Here is a 17,489-nt window from a genome sequence, read left to right as displayed (position 1 = left end):
TTAAAAATAGTATCCAATGTATTATTTTTCGTTTGTTTTTAAGACTTCCCATTTGACATTAAATAGCAAAGGTGGGTCACAATGTGACCTTAACGTCTGGTTTAATCCCCACTTCTAGCAGAATCCTGTTTAATAACTTCAGGGAGAGAAAGACTCAGAGTGGGCCACTGGGTTATAACAAATTCACTGCAACACCAAATCCTGTTCTCCTTTCCCCCAGTGTGTGTCTGTTGTATCTGCAGGATACGCTTCCTAAGAGAACAGAATTCAATCTTCAAGTTTAAGAGCCATTAAAACATGTCTTATTTTATAGATATTGCACTTACTGCACTCACACACAGCTCCACATTCTGCCTTTCATTCACGAGTAAGAAAACCCAGCCAGAAATTAACTGCCATTTGCCATTCCTTTCTACACCCCAACGCTACAACATTTAATCAACAAAAAGGCTGGACATAAGGTCCTGCTATGAGTATGTATCATCTGGGTCAACACTAAAACAGCCTTTATTTGCCATTCATACAAGAAAACCACAGAATAAGCGGGGGGGGGGGGGGGGGGGGGGAGGGAAGAGAATTACAGCAAAAATCCCAAAACACACACAGAAGAAATCAATGGTATTTAACTGGAAGAAAATGGCTCTGTAGAATGCTGCCCCAGAGTGGGACACAGTGGCCCCATGCCCAGTTCCTGGGGTTTCCTGTCCCCTGTCACCCACAGCTGTGGGAGCTGGGCTCCAGCAGATCCGTGAAACTCCCACCCCAGGGAGCAGGAACCCTGCCCGGACCGTCACAAGGACACCGCTCCCAGGGAACCATCACCTCAAAACTCAATTATTTCAGCCAAGAAAGTCATCACTAAGGACCCTGTATGGAAGTGTATATAATCATTACCATCTCCTTGGGAAGCTCTCACACCGCAATAATAAAAGCTGAAGAAGCAAAGCACTTTTAGCCCAGTCATTCCTAATCCCAGAGACAATGCCTATATTTTTCCATCACATCAGATCCTGGACGGTGGGGGAAGGGCAGGAGTGTAAGGAGAGGGGGAAATGCAACTTGAGAAGTGGTAAGTGTGTCAAAATCTAAATTACTTGGAGATATTTTGCAGCACAGTCCTCCTTTATGCCGGTGCAGCTCGGTTCATATGGCTCACATTCAGCCTGTCACAGTGAATCATTGCTACTCCTTGACTTGCATCAACAAAAACAAACCTAACTTTCGCTCCAGCCTGTGAGGTAAAATTTTGAATTCCCACTCAAAAGGCCAGAAGTGGCATTGAAAATAATTGTTTTTGTAAGAAGCTCACTTTGGGGAGAAAACAACAAAAAAGAAAAAGTCCATGAAGATCTGACTAATAGCACAAACACATGTGCTGCTTATGAAGCATTTTGCAAAAAAGCAAAAAGCTTTGTCCACGAGCAGCCAAGACGGAGCTTTAGCAGCCTTAACTAACAAAGCAAACCCGCCCCTCTCTACTTAAGTCTTTAACTGCATCAAACTGGAGATATTTAACAACAGCTTTAGAGCCTAAAGAACAGTTAACAAGTAAATCTGGAAAACAAAGTACAAAAGTCAAAGTGAAACCCAGCCAGATACAAGCTCTGCAAATAGCAGAACACAAGGCACAAAGCAAAGCCAGCACTCAAAGTTATTTTACACTCCTTCCAGCAAATTTGCAGCAAATGTCCAGTTATGAAAGATTTCTGCTGACCTGTGTATGAGCAGCAATGCAGATGTGGCGAGTTCTCCTGTCACCTTTTGTTCCCAGCCATGTCAGCTGTGCTCTGCTCCAAGTGCTGCTCACACTCCCAAATCCCCTTCTCTAGTTCTATCTTAGGAACTGCCCAGATTTTGTAGTGTAATCTGAGCAGGGAAGTACCATGTGCCTATGATATGGTTAATTCACTTTTTACCCCCTGCAAAGCTTAAGGAAGCTGCTTCACATTTCAAAGCTGAGCCTAGGGCTGCCTGACCCAGGTACAGCCAGGGCAGTGCTGGGGCTGCCCCCTCCACCCCACCCTGGAACAGCTCCTTTCCCCTCCCAGAGCCCGGAGGCATCCAGGGGCTGCTGAGGCTCTTGTCTGCCTTCCCCTGGGTGCCTGGTGCAGCAGGGACCCCAGTCCCAACACAGAGGGGGCCAGCCCTCCCTGCTGAGGGCCACCACCACAGTGCTGGGGCCACCACCCTCCCCATGGCCAAAGCCACGGCTCTTCACTGAGGTAGCTCTGGTGAGGCCCCCTCAAGACTCAGCAAAGCCCTGGGCATCTGGTCTGGGATCTTTGGCAGTGAAGATGTTAAACAAGTTGGGCTGGAAGAGTCCCATCTGTTCTCTCCAGTGTTGCCATCAGCTTAGTGATTAACACTATCCAAAAACCAAGCCTCGAAACTTCGTCAATTAACTCATCTGTTAATATTTTTCTCTTGTTATTGATCTGTTTCTGGTTTGAATTTGCAATTATCATCACGTTTGACAAGAAAACTACACTGAGAGAAGAAGGAAATGCCTCTTCTTCCCAAATTCTGAACAGGGGAGTTGCACCCCTTGTGAAGCTGCCCAGCAGAAAGGCACCAGAGAAGGTGCAGAGAAGAGAGAGAATAGTCCTCAAATCCTGTAACTCCAGCTCATCCAGCCCCAAACGCTGAGCACCAGCTCCAGGGATAACAACCAGCACCAGCCTGGTACAGGCATTTCCTGAGCGTTTGGGCTTGAGAAGGTGAGGTACAAACTGACCAGGGCTGTGCTATTCCCCAGCTTGTGTCAAGCAAATTCCCTGTAATCCCAGTGTCAACATCATCAGTGACCCAGCCACTGCTTAATCAAGTCAGGGAGGCCAAGGGAGCCCCACCTGGCAAGGGAAGAGAGGTCTCTGGTCCTCTTTCCACCAGCCCTGGGCACATGGGGGAGCAGATAGAGCTCCTCTTCAACAGCCAAGAGAGGGCCCCTAAAAGAGATTAAAGGGAAGAAACAGTCAGGGATCTTGGAAGAGAAAAGATGTAGGACAAAAATGGCAGAAAACAGAAAAGCTTTGGGGGAACTTTAACTCTTGGCCAGAAGGCAGCAAAGCAATTTCGTGTAAGGAACCTGCTTTTTAAATACTTGCCCTGGTACTTAACATCTACAAATACCTTGTGTGGGATTTCTAACAACTGCATTCTGCATGTTTGAGCTTTCCTGTCTTCAAACTCTTGACCTTTATTCTAAAACAAAGGTGAGAGCTCGATCTTCCCTGTTGCATAATTTACTAAACCCAGTTACGTTTGAAATTAGCATGTGAGTAAGGTAAAACTTGGAATAATGTAATGGACTATTTCAGAGAAAAATATATATTCTTCAAGGATGAATTCAACATAGCTCAGAAATTTGATCTCGATCAGTTATAGTTACAATTACTTACCAAAAAAAAAGCAACAGCAAGGAAGTGAAGTGACCTCAAAGGTTAGGAATGGAGGCCAACAGTTGTCTCTGTTGATGGCTGTGTTTAAATCACAGAATCATGGAATGGTTAGAGTTGGAAGGGACCTCAAAGCCCATCCAGTTCCACCCCTGCCAGGGCAGGGACACCTTCCACTGTCCCAGGCTGCTCCAAGCCCCAGTGTCCAACCTGGCCTTGGGCACTTCCAGGGATCCAGCTGCTCTGGGCACCCTGTGCCAGGGTCTCACTGTAAGGAATCCACATCCCCAGGCAGCCCCTGCACTGCCCCCCAGAGCACCCAGTGGTGCTCACCTCACACCCCTGGCAGCCCAGGTCCCTAACCCCAACTCGTGTTGGTGACCCCTGACTTCTGTGCCCCCCGAGCCCTCCAGGTGAGGCCAGCAGGGCTGCACAGCCAGGGCAGGGCACAGCTTGCTGCAGGAAGCCAGCTCTTCACTGCCTGGTTTCATTAGTCTGCAGAACAGGCTATAATTTGCTGAAGTGATGATTAATCAAATCTTATTTTTCTCTAAGGCAGCTAATGAACAGCCAATTAAGTGTCTCAGTAATTCTCAAATAACAAAGGAATACTCATGGAGTGACAACTACCAGCTATTTAACAGCACAGGCATGGCAGTGCAAGCCAGCTTGGCTGGAAGGGCAGGAGGTGTGTGACCACCACATCACCCCAAAGCCACCTTTTTTTCCCCACTTCAGATCACCACCACCGCTTGTCCCAGACCTTTGTGCTCACTAGTATGGAGGGACAGGGAGCCCTCATGGTGCCACAGAGCCAGGGGACAGGAGATGGAGTGCCCAAGGGACTGGAGGGGACAGGAGATTGGGGATGGGGGGAGACAGGGGACTGGGGTGACCAGGGGATTGGGCATTGGGGTGGCCAGGGGACAGGGGATGGAGTGCCCAAGGGATTTGGGATAGGGTGGCCAGGGGTGCCCAGGGGACTGTTGACAGGGGATTGGCTGCCCAGGGGATTGGGGACTGGGGTGGCCAGGGGACCCCACAGCACTCCCACATCCAGCTGGAGTTGCTGGGCACCCAGGGCCTGCCAGTTCTGCCTGTCTTGTGGTTCAGTTCACAACATTTCCAGCCTCCAAACAAATCTATGAATGCTTTGTTATGATCATATAAATCAGAGTAAGATTAAGATACATAAACACAACTTAGCGCAGTTACCCAAAAAGCAAGGAACGACATTTTTAAAAGAACCCATAATCTCTGTTTTTTGAAGTATTTCTTCAGTGGGAATTGTGTTGGAGTAAAGAATGCAAAACCTAGAAGCTTCCAAGAGGGGGTCATGTGAAATTACTCTATTTCAAGATTTTTCCAAATCACTAACATTTTGACTCTGAATGTATTTGTAAGTATCTGCCAAAAAACATCAAACCAGTCAATTTTTTTCAGTTTGTAACTGTCACCTTTTCTTTCATGTCTTAAAAAATGTTTTTGTAGAGACCTTATGTCATTTCTGTAGAAATTTCTGCAATCCACAATGACATTGCGTATTTTTTTCAAGTAAAAAGCAAGCCTCCCAATAAAGAACAAAGAACATCCTTTGTTTCAGACGAAGAATTTCAGGAGAAACCACAAAATGTTCAAGCAAAACATTAAACATTTGATTTTCCATCCATTTTGCCAACAGTCTAAGTTTTCCCATACTCCTAGTATCAGTGTCAATAAGAAGGGGAGGGGATGGGAGGCAGGTCAGATGCATGAAAGTCACTCTGCAACTTAAAAACCATTAATTAAATAAAGATGAAAACAGGATGTTTTGCAGAAAGCATTTCTCTTCTTTAAATTAGCTTTTCTTTTTAATGGGGAAACAAGACCTGCTTGATTTACCCATCAGGATAAAACTGGAAGTTGTTACTCGTGTATTTGAGAAATCCTGGGCTCTGCTCCTGAGAGCACCCAGCTCTGCAGCCACCTTAGTCACCACCATGAGAGTCCTGTCCTTTGTTAAGGCCCAAATATTACTGATGGCAGAAGTTATTTAGGCTCTTTAAACGAGTTTTAGAAAAGCAGGCTTAAAACCAAATGGAAACATTTCATTTTGAACCCAGTGGAGATTATCTGAAACACACACATGCTTGCCTGACACACTTCGCTGCCTGCTTTCACAGAATGGTTTGGGTTGGAAGGGACCTAAAGATCATCTAGATCCAACACAATTATCAAGTTCCAATTCTCAGTTAGTGAGGTTTTTCCCAGTGCAAAGACATCCCCCAGCTGTGGCAGCAACATGGAACTTCATGCAGCTGCATGTTAGAGTGCCACAGTGCCCAGCACTGCACAAACACACAGCAAACACACCTCTATTTCCATCCTCAGAGAAAGCAACCCCAAACCACAGAAACGTAAGCAAGAATTAAACACATGAGCTGTCCGGTCTAGACATATGCTTCATCTTCATGGCAAACATCATAAAGTGCTGATTTGTTTTTTAAATCATTACAGAAAGAGAGATTTTAGTAAATTTACGTAAACTCCAGTGAGTTTCCTTCACTTCAGTCTATTTAAATGCAGGAATAGAAGTGATGCACTCAAGTTAACCTGTTTGCCCAGACTGGAGAGATATTATTAAATGTTCTTGTTCTTTTACACATCCTAAATATTCACAGACTGGAGAGATATTATTAAATGTTCTTGTTCTTTTACACATCCTAAATATTCAGACACTTGCAGCACCCCAGGGCATAGTGTGCTATGTCAACACCTTGAGAAGAATGCAAACATCTTAATACAAGTGAGGAGAGATTGCTTATCATGCACTCTGCTGTTAACATCTGCATTTTACAAAAGCTCACAAATTATTACACACACTTTCCACAGGACATATCCTCCTGGATATGCAGGCAGCCATGCCAGGAACCAAACAGCATGTCAGAAAGCAGACGGCATTTTTGGTTTTGCTCTAAAGGCAAATGAATGTTTCGGAGCATTCTGCAGTTCCCCTGAGCAGAGGCATTTACTCTATTTAATCAGCTCAGAACTGAGGGGTAAATGCCTCAAATCAATCTGCTTTGTATCACATTATATCCTTTCCAAATGGCCATCCAAGTTTTATACATTAATCATACCCAAGATCCTACACCCAGGACCATCAGACTGGATGTTGTAGTGACTGTATGACAGAGCTCCATGCATGAGGCAGATGAGATTAGAACAGAACATGGCATGCAATCCGATGTGAGTGTTGTGTTTATGAAAACTGAATAAATAACAAGTGAGCCTCCACAGAGCTGGCAGAGCCGCTGGGCAGGCTCAGCAGCTCAGCTCCTTCAGGTGGATGGAGGAGCAGCCTCTCAGTCCTCGCTGATTCGCTCCAGGAGAGAAAGAGACAAACCCAAAAGGCAGCAGGATTATCTTCAACAGTCTCATTAGCGGCCTGATGTAAAGCACTTGGTTTTGTCTAAAGCAAATTAGGAAGTGCTTGTGGGAGCTGTGCAGAGGCAGTGGCCAGCAGAGCCCAGAGCAGGGGAGGGTGGCAGTGGTCAGTGGGGTCAGGGACCTTGACCCCGGGCTCAGGGGGTTTCAGGAGGTGCACGCCAGTCCAGTAACTCTGCCCAGAAGAGCTGCTACCATCTTCTCTGCCAACTCCATTTAGAGCCGGTAATACACTCAGCAAAGCAAAAACTAGATTAAAAATAAAACAAAATTGGGTTTTGCTATCAAAACTAAAATCTGGCACCCTGTTCCCATGCAAAAATCCTTCACAAGTGATACATTTGTGGAGGACAGCTGGAATAAATCCATGACATTTAATGACATATTAAAAGCAAACCTTGAACAAACAACTTTAAATCATTTGAAATACTACTGTGAATAGATGAAACTCTGCAGCGCTCACATGTTACAATAATTAGTCATTTCTAAACAGTGGAATTTAATTATTTTTTTTAAAATCATTTGCAGAAGTGGGTTTTTTCCCTCATTCCAGACATATATTTAAAGTAACATTCCCCTGTGAAAAAGTTTCACTTCAGAGTTTTAAATATATTCTCTCATTCTGATCTGATTCATGACACCGGCAAAAGAGTTTTTCCAGCTTTCACCTTGATTTTTTTAAATAAGTAACCTCACCTCCAAAGCCCAAAGCAGAGCACAGAAAAGCAGCAGTCCTAGAAGTCTTTCCTATAAAACACTTCAAATGTGATTGCCACAGAAACTCAGACAATAAATTGCCTTATAACTTAAAGGAATTCAGATCACATAGGCAACCCCTAAACCTCTGTCCATGCATACTAAAGATCATCCTAAGAGGTTCACAAATGCTCAGGTAGAAGAACAGGTCTGTCATTCCCTGTCCAGTGGGAACCACAGAGATGCCCTGAAGGATTTCAGCTGGCCCCACCCTGAGCACTAGGGACCTGTGGAACTTCCCAGGAGGGACAGCTACGAGCTGTGGGACAGGTACCAACCTGAGAGGACTTAGGACAGTACAGAGTGTAAGGGGTACACCTTGAGCTGCTGCTGGCCAAACAGCCCAGCTTTCATTGAGTGCAGCCTGGGGACACACAGACAGTGTCTCCTGGCCCTGGCTGAGGACCAGCAGCTGGCTGGTAGTCACCCACCACATGTCTGGCAGGAGGGACAGAGGGAACATTCACTGTGCTAGTGCAGACTCAGCTAATTCAAGTCAAAAACAAAGGTGGTTTGAGCTAACCAGGCTGGATTTGCAGTGAGGTGCATTAAGAACACCCATAAGACCCCTTCTGCCAGCCCTGGTGGGGATATAATCTTTGCTGATTGTGTTTTCTATTTCCAAAACATCATGTATGCCTGCCCCAGGAATTGCTTTCTCTCTCTCTCTCTCTCCATCACCAGTCTAGACAAAACTGCATTAAGATCCTTTCTTGACTTTCATGTACAAATGTAAGGGGTTAGCAGTTACTAAAAGGTTTTCTGGATACAGGAAAAAATGAGCCTCTTGTCTCCAAGGTATTCTCAGTGAACAGAGTCAGGAGAAAAACTAGAACTAAACTAAAAGAGGTTTCCTGCTGAGGAAGGAAGGAGGAAAGGAAGGAGGAAAGGAAGGAGGAAAGGAAGGAGGAAAGGAAGGAGGAAAGGAGGAAATTCCTACCAAAACAGGCAGAAAGTCTGCGAGGTGTGGAGGGGCACTTCCTCAGCCTTTGTGTCCCAGAAAGCAGCGTGTGAGGCACTGCTGGTGGCAGTTCCTGGGGGGTGCCCAAGCCCAGCCCACAGCAGCTGGCTGTCCGTCTGTCCCTGCAGCTGTGCCACGCTCCTGTCCCTCCTACACCGCGGTCCTGGCACCAGGCTGGGCTGGGCACTCCCTGCCTGCCTTCATTCATAAAAACCAGAGCACACTGAGGAAAGCTCCACTGCACCCAGCAGTGAATACCAGTGACATCTCTGCTCCAGCACTGCCTGCCCCATGCAGGAGCAGGTCACATCTGCACGGTGAAGTCAGTGGAACAGGGCTTCAACTTCTCCCTGCTCTGGATCCCATCCACAGAGCTTGCCCAGCAAATAGGACAGACAGGAATATACCTCTGCCTTAATGCAAACCAAAGGATGTCATTAATGCAGACTAATTTTAATGAATAATAGGTTAGGTTTGTAACACTCAAGAATGAAAACAGCTCACAGGGTCTGGTCATGCTCTGGTTATGTTCAGCAGGAGGACGCAAGTGAGCTTCATTTCTTCATACCTAAGTTTGTTTTGACTGCTTGATTTCCAACAGAAAGACCACAATAACATAAGCAGGAGAAAACAAACCACCTTTTGGAAAGCCCTTTTCCAAAGCTCTTTTGTTTAAGTGCTGATCTGTATGAACACGGAATTGGAAAGGACTTCTCGGGATATTAAATACAGGTCCCTGTTATTAAAGGCAACATGTCACTTCCAGCAGAAAGAAAGGTTAATGTTATGCCAGTGAGCTGGAAGGAAATCCAAATTCCTAATGCAAGAGAATGGGGGGAAAAGCTAAACAAAAGTGAATGCATAAGCCCATATCATGAGATCAGAACCTTATTCTAAACATATGGGCTGGTGGCACATCGAAGAGGAGATAAGAGACACAATAATTAAGAGTCATGGCTCTTTCTGTCACTAGGGATCTGCATACAACTAAGAAAAATACCTCAGCACACTCAGCCCTGGGACAGAGGAGGAAGGGGAGCTCCCAGGGCACTCTGTGAGAGATCACAGTGGCCCCAAGGCCAAAGGCTGATGGAAGAGGCAGGCAGGCCCCAGCCAGCAGCACTCTGGTTTCTTCTGCTGAACAGCCAGCAGGCAGCTGGAGGAAAGCATGTGCTCACTGCAAGTCCTTCAGCGGCCACCACCATCTCTGCAGAATGGAAGAGACACTTCTGGTTTTGGCAGAAGCAGCTAAATCCCAGCTTGTACCCACAAACTATGGGAAGAAACTTCCAGGCATGGACACGCTTCCAAGCAACAGTTTGAGAGAGAAGACCAGCCCTGTAAAGATTTCTCATCTCCCTGGATTAAGGAAAGAAGGCAGCAGAGAGAGGCATGGTTGGCAGGAGGCTTGGCTTGGTTTACATGGAGTGCAAAATCTGGGGCACAGGGATGAAGGGGAGGGACAGCCAAGGTCCCTTCCATCCCCAACAGTCTCCACGCAGCCTGTGAGACCCGAGTCACCAGACACGACAGCAGCGAGAGCAACAGGAGCCCTCAGAGCTTCCAGCACACACAGAAAAGGCACGAAATCACGGAGTGCAAGCAGCCTGGAGAAGGGCTGTAACCACTCTGCTCCTGCCAATCCAGAGGAATGGATGTCCTTCAGCAGTGCAGGAGGGGTTCTGGCAGCATGGGAGCCCCAGCAGTGTCCCCTCCTGGAACTGAGGACCTGTCCAGCAAACCGGTTTCCAGGTAGTGCAACACCAAGACTCCATCCCAGCCAGAGACAGATGAGCAGATGCAGACGATGCCAGCTCCTCACTGTGCTGCTGCTCCATTGCCATCCACCAGCTGAGCCCCAAAACCCAGCCTGGGGAGCCTGGTGGGCTGCACCTCACACACGTGCAGCAGTGGAGCTACTCTCAGGAGCACTCTGGGAGCTCACCAGCCTCTTCCAGGGAGATCCAGCTGATCCTCAGCCACACTCGCCCCCTAGCCCCCAGAGATGAGGGTGATTGTTGCCCTCCCACAAGCTCCTGCCTGAGCAGGACAGACAGAGCTTTGTTTGGAATGTCATCTTTAATGCCACCAAGCACTGTGGGGGACTCTCTGCCCATCATCACCTCTCAAAGGCCACCTACACTCAGAGCACAAAATTGCAGAACACCATTTGCTCCAGCTTTGAGTAGACCAGAGAAATTTAGAAGTGTACACATGATAACATGATTATCACATGATAATCTAATGCAACTGGAAAAGTATTAAAATGGTTGGATGGACAGATGGATGGAAAGAAAAGAGAGATCTCTTCAGTCACAAAAACTGATTTAAACTAAAAGAAAACAATTTTTCCTAGTATTTAGATACACTGCAAGGCTACTGTTTACTTATTATTTATTCCAGTATCACTTGCAGAGTAGCCTGATGCAGTGTACTCAGAGCAGGAGTCCCACAGAAGTGAGGCCCCTGAGGAGCTCCCAGAGATGAAGAGCTCCATAGCTTTGCCATCAGTTTCTTGTCTTTAGTGGAGGAGTTAAAGCTCCAGGCCCTACACTAAACTCAATAAACCCTGCTCAGAGCACTGCCTTCATGACAGAATATATTGATGCAATTAAAATAACATGGCTCTTGAAGAGTAAGGCAGCTCTGGGAAAACTTTGCCAGCAAAGCAATGCCAATTAAGAGTGTGATTTTTGGATTATATTTTTAGGCCAACATAGCCCTATTAATGCTGGTATAACTGTCTTTAAAGTGATTTTGACAGTCCAGCTGACGCCACTTGGGAGAAGAGCTAGTTAAAAGACTAGGGTTTGGCATCTATAGGCTCCATTCTGTCATTAGGGGAAAATCTTTAATAATAAAACTAATTTAATCCATTCCACTAATAAGGGGGGTTTATGTCCAAAATCTTCTCAATTTTATGCCCATTAACTGTATACCATGAGCTGTAGTTTTTGTTGTTAAAAGACGTATGTTACAAGTAAAGCCATATTCATGGGATGTGCCCATAGCTTCCGTTTGCATCTGAAAGGACCGGGATGCCTACAGCTCAGATGTGTCATGAGTAGGAGCAGGAAAGGAGAGAGCTCAGGTGCTGATGGTCTGTGAGAAAGCCACACCAACTCCAAACACCGCCCCTCTGCCCATCGCCTGTGGATGCAAAGAAACCAAACTCGACGCTAATACAACTTGGCAATACCGGCAACTTTCCTTTCCAAAGAAAACCAAAGGTTGAGAGAGAAAATTCGATACCAGTGGGGCACACACTATCTCCAGGGCCCTTCCTGCAGGTGTTGCAGACCGTGTGCCCAAACCTTCCTGCTGTGACCTCCCCCCCGGGCGGCTCTGAGCGACAGGGGCAGGATAAGGCGAGGGCACGGGGGAGAACCGGCTGGCTGCGGCTCAGCCCGGCACACGCTCCGGGAGCCTGCGGCCGCCAGCTCCATTCCTGCACGGATCCTTGGAGCCTGGTCCCCAAACTTCCCCAGCACATCCCTCCCCTGTCCCCCCGACCATCCCCGGTGCATTTAAACGCCGCTCGCTCAAAAAATGCAAGCATACCAGCAAAGGAGGGCAGAGAGCGCTTTTCTCAGCTCTGCCATTTACTTTCTCCTCTTCCCTTCGAACTTCCCATTGGTTTTTGCGCGGCTCACGGCAGGCTCACAGCCTGCACTACTCGGGGAACGCGTTCGAGGAGCGCTCTGGCCAGAGCTCCCCCAGAGCCAAGTGACATTTGCTTTGCAAACACTCCCACCGCCCCGCGGGCTGCTCTCGCCTCCACCCAGCGAGTTGTTTTCAATAAACCAACAGCTCCTCCTAAAACATCCACAAAGCAACTTTTTTTCCTTCGACAATTTCAAACCAACAGGAACAAAAAAAAAAAAAAAAAAAAAGAAAAAAAAAAAAAAAAAAAAAAAGAGGGAGAAAGAAGATGAACAGCGCAAGGAAATAAAATATCCGCGTATTTGTCCCGGAGGCTTTGGACTCGCTGCCGCCGCACTTACCGCCCGCCGCTGCTGCTGCTCCGCTCGGCTCCGGGGGAAGGGGCCGCGGACCCCGGGCCGGAGGGAGGGGCCGGAAAGCTGCGGCGGGGCTTGTCCAACCTGACACCGGCCGGGCGGGACGGCAGCCCCGGCACAGCGGGCGAACACGCCGGGACAATGGGATGGGATGGGACGGGATGGGCTGTGCGGGGAGGCTCACGGGGACGGGAGCAGCCCCCGGACGGGCTCCTGGGACCGCAGCTGCCGAGGAAAAAGAAACAGCCGGGGGTGAGCGGTGAGCGCCGCGCTTGCCCCGGGGCCCAGGGGCCTCACCTGACTGCCCAGCTTAACCTCGCTCTGTCCACTAAAGGTGGCTTCGAGATTGTACTGTAAGAAGAGCTTTCCAATTCCTTTTTGTCCCACAGCTGCTTTCTGAGATCTGGGTAGCCCCACTCACCTGGCCGTAAGCCCTCAGGGAAGCGTTTGGTAATCGGACGCCGATCTGTCCGTCCAGAGTCCCGTTGTCGTGTGGCAATAGCGGTTGTTTATAGAAACCCATCCTGGGATGAATTAGAGACAAGTCCCTGGGACGAACACTATGTCATCGGGAAAGCATCCCTGCTCGGAGGGTCTCAGGAATAACCCCGTGGTGCTCCCTGCCAGACTGGCTGTGCTGTGAGCGCAGGGGCTCAGCCACAGGGAGCCGCTTGTCCTGGATCCAGAGCTCTGGCACCTCTTTGGGCACGGGGTTCAGCTTCCCCCCGTCCCTTCTGTCCCTTCAGTCCCAGCTGTTCCTAGCCGGGCTGCCAGGCCAGCCCTGAAGCTCTGTCCCTGGGGCAGGCAGCACTGAGACACACACCTGGGTGTTTTTACACTGCAGGGCCCCTCTGCCTTCTCAGGCATTTGGTTATGGGAAGGAGAGACCCTGTTTGGTGCCCCCAGAGCTGTTGGCAAGACAGCTCTGCCTGAGCCTGCAGGGAAGAGCAGCAGGAGCATGGCACTGTCCCACCAAGGCCACCCATCCAGCCTGCAGCCCAACAGCTCTGCAGCACCAGCTGGGCCCTGTGGACAGCTGCAAACAGCTGGTGGAGGCACCAGAGCATCCATGGCCTGGCTGCCAGTGTTGTGCCTCCCAACAGCCAAGGGCCCACTGCTACAATCAGAGGTGGTAGCTCCCTTCGTCACCTTCCTCTTCCTCCTCCTCATAGCAAAGTCAGCCTGGCCCAATCTGTGACATTAGAAATGCAACATTTTGAGGAAACTTCGGAGCAGGCCTTGGCTCTCAACTCCCATTCACAGGCAAGACTGAAGTCTGCACAGACAAAATGTGCATACAATTAGGGAAAAGTAGCAGGGTAAGAGTTTCCATTTCTGAAATGTGGTATCCTGTCTCCAACACAGCCAGTGCCTGGGAAAGTGGGACTGTGTTATTGTGTGATGCTACAGTGTATGTGGGAAGGGTCCTGCCGATTGCTGCTGGACACCCTGAGGGATGGACCAGCTACACAAAATCATTGTGTAACTTTAGCCAGAGAGACAAATGCTATTTACTTTGTAAGCAAACAATCAACCCTCCCAAAATGCTCCTACACAGTCTTGGATTTCATCTGGAGGAAAAATGAAAGCATAGAAAGAACAGAGGACTCTGATTTCTCTTTCCCTCTGTGGAGATGCAGTGTAAGCAGGGTTACAGTCCCTTAAAATTGTCTGGTGACAGCCCATGAGTGCCCCTTGCTGGCCCCCAGTGCTGCAGGAGCAGAGGGCAGCAGCAGAGCTGGGGCAATGCTTTATCTGGGCTTTGCACTGAGACTGTGCTGAGCTGAGAGCGAGCCCATGCCTGTCAGCTCAGCACTCTGAGCTGTGTGCTTGAGGAAGACCAGGAGAGACCAGAGGAGTCAGGACTGTGATAAAACTAAACCAGGAATTACAGGAGACTCCCAAAAATCACTCCAGCAGTGATTTTTCTTGTTAAAGCCATGATGCCCCAAGCAAGGTGAAGTCTATAGGTAGGTTTAAATTCTCTCATCAGACTAATTGATGCACATGGGGAATACTTCAGCAGCTTTCAGTCACCCAAATCCTTCCTCAGATCAAAGAAGGGGTGCAAGCTGCACCTCACCAGAGCACCACACACCTGGATAAATTCAGGAAGTCCTAAGCCTAACCCAAAAATTGGAGCCCTATGCTGGTGGCCTGTCCTCAGGCAGTGCTTTCACTCAATTTATCTAAGTAAAAAAATTACTCTGTTTCTGAGCCATATCTTTAACAACACAAGATCACTTAAAATATTTTGCTTTGACTTCAAGTGACACTGAAGAACTAATACATCCAGGACTTAATGAAGTGAGGCCAAATGGAAATATCCATCATTTCTGACTGAAAGAAAACTGACAACATTATCTGGGGACTGAAAGGTCATGTGAATGCACACAAAGACACGGCAGGCATCCTCATGGGTGGGAGAAGCACATACCCACTCAGGGACTAGCTTTGGAAAGCAAAACTAACTCTTTGGAAGTCTGATTTCAGGAGAAAAGTTTGGATTTGAATCCAGCTGGTTTTTTGCATCTCCAGCTCTCCTGAAGCTCGGAGCTCTGCACTGTGCACTAAAGGTGAGAGGGTAGCACTGCTCCCTTCCAAGGGACAGGCAGGGAACCAGAGCACAGAGAAACCTCTGTACATGTGGTGGTCAAACTTTGACCCACCTAGAAACAACTTATTTTCCAAATAAAAGCCCCACAGAAGAGGAACCAAACCAGAAGAGAGAAGATGTGCCATTTTAAAATTCCAGAGCTAAGATACAAGAAAAAAAAGAAAAAGTCTCTAGTGATTCCTAAAAAAGAATTTCCTAACTGCAGACCAGTGGAATAACACCACCAGTGTTCTCTGCCCCTTTCTTCTGCCCCTGTAAATTGTAGGAACTGTTTTGCTACATCTCTTCTGTGACCCTCCCTTCCACATGGCTCTGGCATTCCCACTTTCAAGTGGTGCTACTCTGGTTGAATAACCATGGAGCAAAGCAGACTCAGACTGAAATATTTGTCTGCGTGTCCTCATCCAACCACAGTTTTTCAGAATTTGGGAAGTTGTCACAAAGCAACAGAAAACAATGCCCCCTTGGCCAAAGTCAGACCACTCCATAACATGCCTTTCATTGTAGTGTATGGTTGGGAAACATAAGAAATGCACAGCTCACACAGGAAAAGCTTTCAGCAGATATTGCTGCTTTAAAATACCAGAGAGTCACTATTCTAGCGCATTTCATCCAAGAGAAATCAAATAGCTCAATCCAAACAGATCAATTACAGCCTATGCATACTCTGAGCCCATGCAGAAAAGCTCACACTATTCTGGGGATTTTTGATCACCAGGACTTGTAAAGGTTTGCTGGGACCTGCACAGTTGAATTTGTGACAGGGAAAAGGTAAAGAAGCAGCTTACATGAGAAGATTCCTCCCGTGTGAAAATGACCCACTCCAGCAGTTTAGGAGGGAAACAGCATATCCCTTTCCTTATCATTAGCCAATTTTTCTGCTGGTGTTTGGTCACATTCACTCTCTGCTACACCCATTCAGTGCCCTGAGAGGAGATCAGGTCATTCATGTGAAACAGAGTAAAGCCTAATTCTTCAAGCCAGGAGCAAGTGTGCTTGACAGTGACTTGCCATTAATTTAATGTACTGGCAAGGCAAGGGCACTTATAAGCAGCATTTGATAAAGTATTCTTTCAGATTCTGACATTTTACTGCCAGTGTCTGAGAAATGTACCCAAATCTAACATCAAAAGGCTCTTCAAAGGAAATAGCAGGAAAATTATCTTTATCTTAGAACCTGATTTGAAACTGCTCCTGGTTCTCCAACTGTTTCACCACTAGCAATTGATGGAAATCAGCACTCTGACGCCAGCAAATGTCACCTCAGTGAGGAGTCCTCAGATGGCAAAGGCTGCAAGGACAGCCAAGGTGAGCCCTCCCACTCTCCCATAGCTGCAGGAACAGCCCCTCTGCCAGAGCTGGTTACCTTCACTTCTGTCACATGTGAAGCTCCCAAGAAACCCAAATCTAGCATGTTAAACACACTTTATTTGGACTGATTTCCAAATAGAGGCTCAAATCTGGCATCCATTCAATGAGTAAGCAAAGAGGTACTTTTCCCCAGTCACCCCTGCTGGTATCTCCCATTTCCCCCTGGCCATCCCAGTTCCTCTCACTGGATCCTCTGTACCTGAACATTTTGAGAGTGAGGAATTTGGAGATGTAACTGAAACAATGCATTTCTTTTATTGTTTTCTCTTTTGTAACTGTTCAATATTGACCTTGAAAGTTTTTGAAGAACAGGAGAAGCTCTGGTTCTTTCTGTGGTGGATGAACTGACTAATTCAGACTGTCAAAATCCACATTACATGCAGGTTGTAAACAAAACAAACATCCAAGATAAGAGTGATCCCCAGCAGGCTGCATCCTGTGGAGCCACCCCCTGAGTCATGACTGCTGTTCTGACTCTGAAACATGCTCCTAATTTAGAAAGGATAAAGTATTGAAAACCCATTTCAGCAGAACTTTACAAACATTTAAGGTTGCCAACCAGGACTCAGAGCCCACAGGCTCTTTCTGTGTGGGCTGTTTTTATGGTTTTTGCATCCACACCCAGCTCTGCTCCATCAGCAGGATCCTCTGTATGTGCAGAGATCTCTCAGATGGGTATAGCAGGGTGTAGGACACAGGAGAGACTCCAGTTGGAAAGCCAGAAGGGCTGCAGAGAGGAAGAAAGACAGCAAGCAGGATGAAGTCTAAAAATGTGTGCAGGCATCAGTCTAAGCCTGGATATTCCCACCTAGATTCCAGCTGCAAGTTCACCTCCCCTGTAACACACTCCATTACCCTCCCAAAATGAGAGGATTTTGTTTTTGTCCCTGAGGTGAGGTGTGATTACCATCTGCTATTTATGCATTTCACTGCATGGGAAGTCT

At 47.5% G+C, this 17,489-nt stretch overlaps 1 protein-coding gene across 2 annotated transcripts in view; it reads right to left on the bottom strand.

Moving 5' to 3' along the window:
* The window catches only part of FBLN2 (fibulin 2), an 89,150-nt gene extending 76,890 nt beyond the window's left edge, over positions 1–12,260 (bottom strand). The window contains exon 1 of one of the 2 annotated variants that reach the window (XM_088171726.1): positions 12,100–12,260. The gene's annotated coding sequence lies outside the window, so the exon portion shown is untranslated. Of the gene's footprint in view, positions 1–1,714; positions 1,875–12,099 lie in introns of those variants that run through there. The other variant, XM_014893502.2, reaches the window with a different exon arrangement.
* Positions 12,261–17,489: the final 5,229 nt, after the last annotated feature.

Source organism: Sturnus vulgaris, chromosome 11 (assembly GCF_052056855.1).
Source record: "Sturnus vulgaris isolate bStuVul1 chromosome 11, bStuVul1.hap1, whole genome shotgun sequence".
NCBI classification, from domain to species: Eukaryota; Metazoa; Chordata; class Aves; order Passeriformes; family Sturnidae; genus Sturnus; species Sturnus vulgaris.
This window is presented reverse-complemented; position numbering and strand designations above follow the sequence as displayed.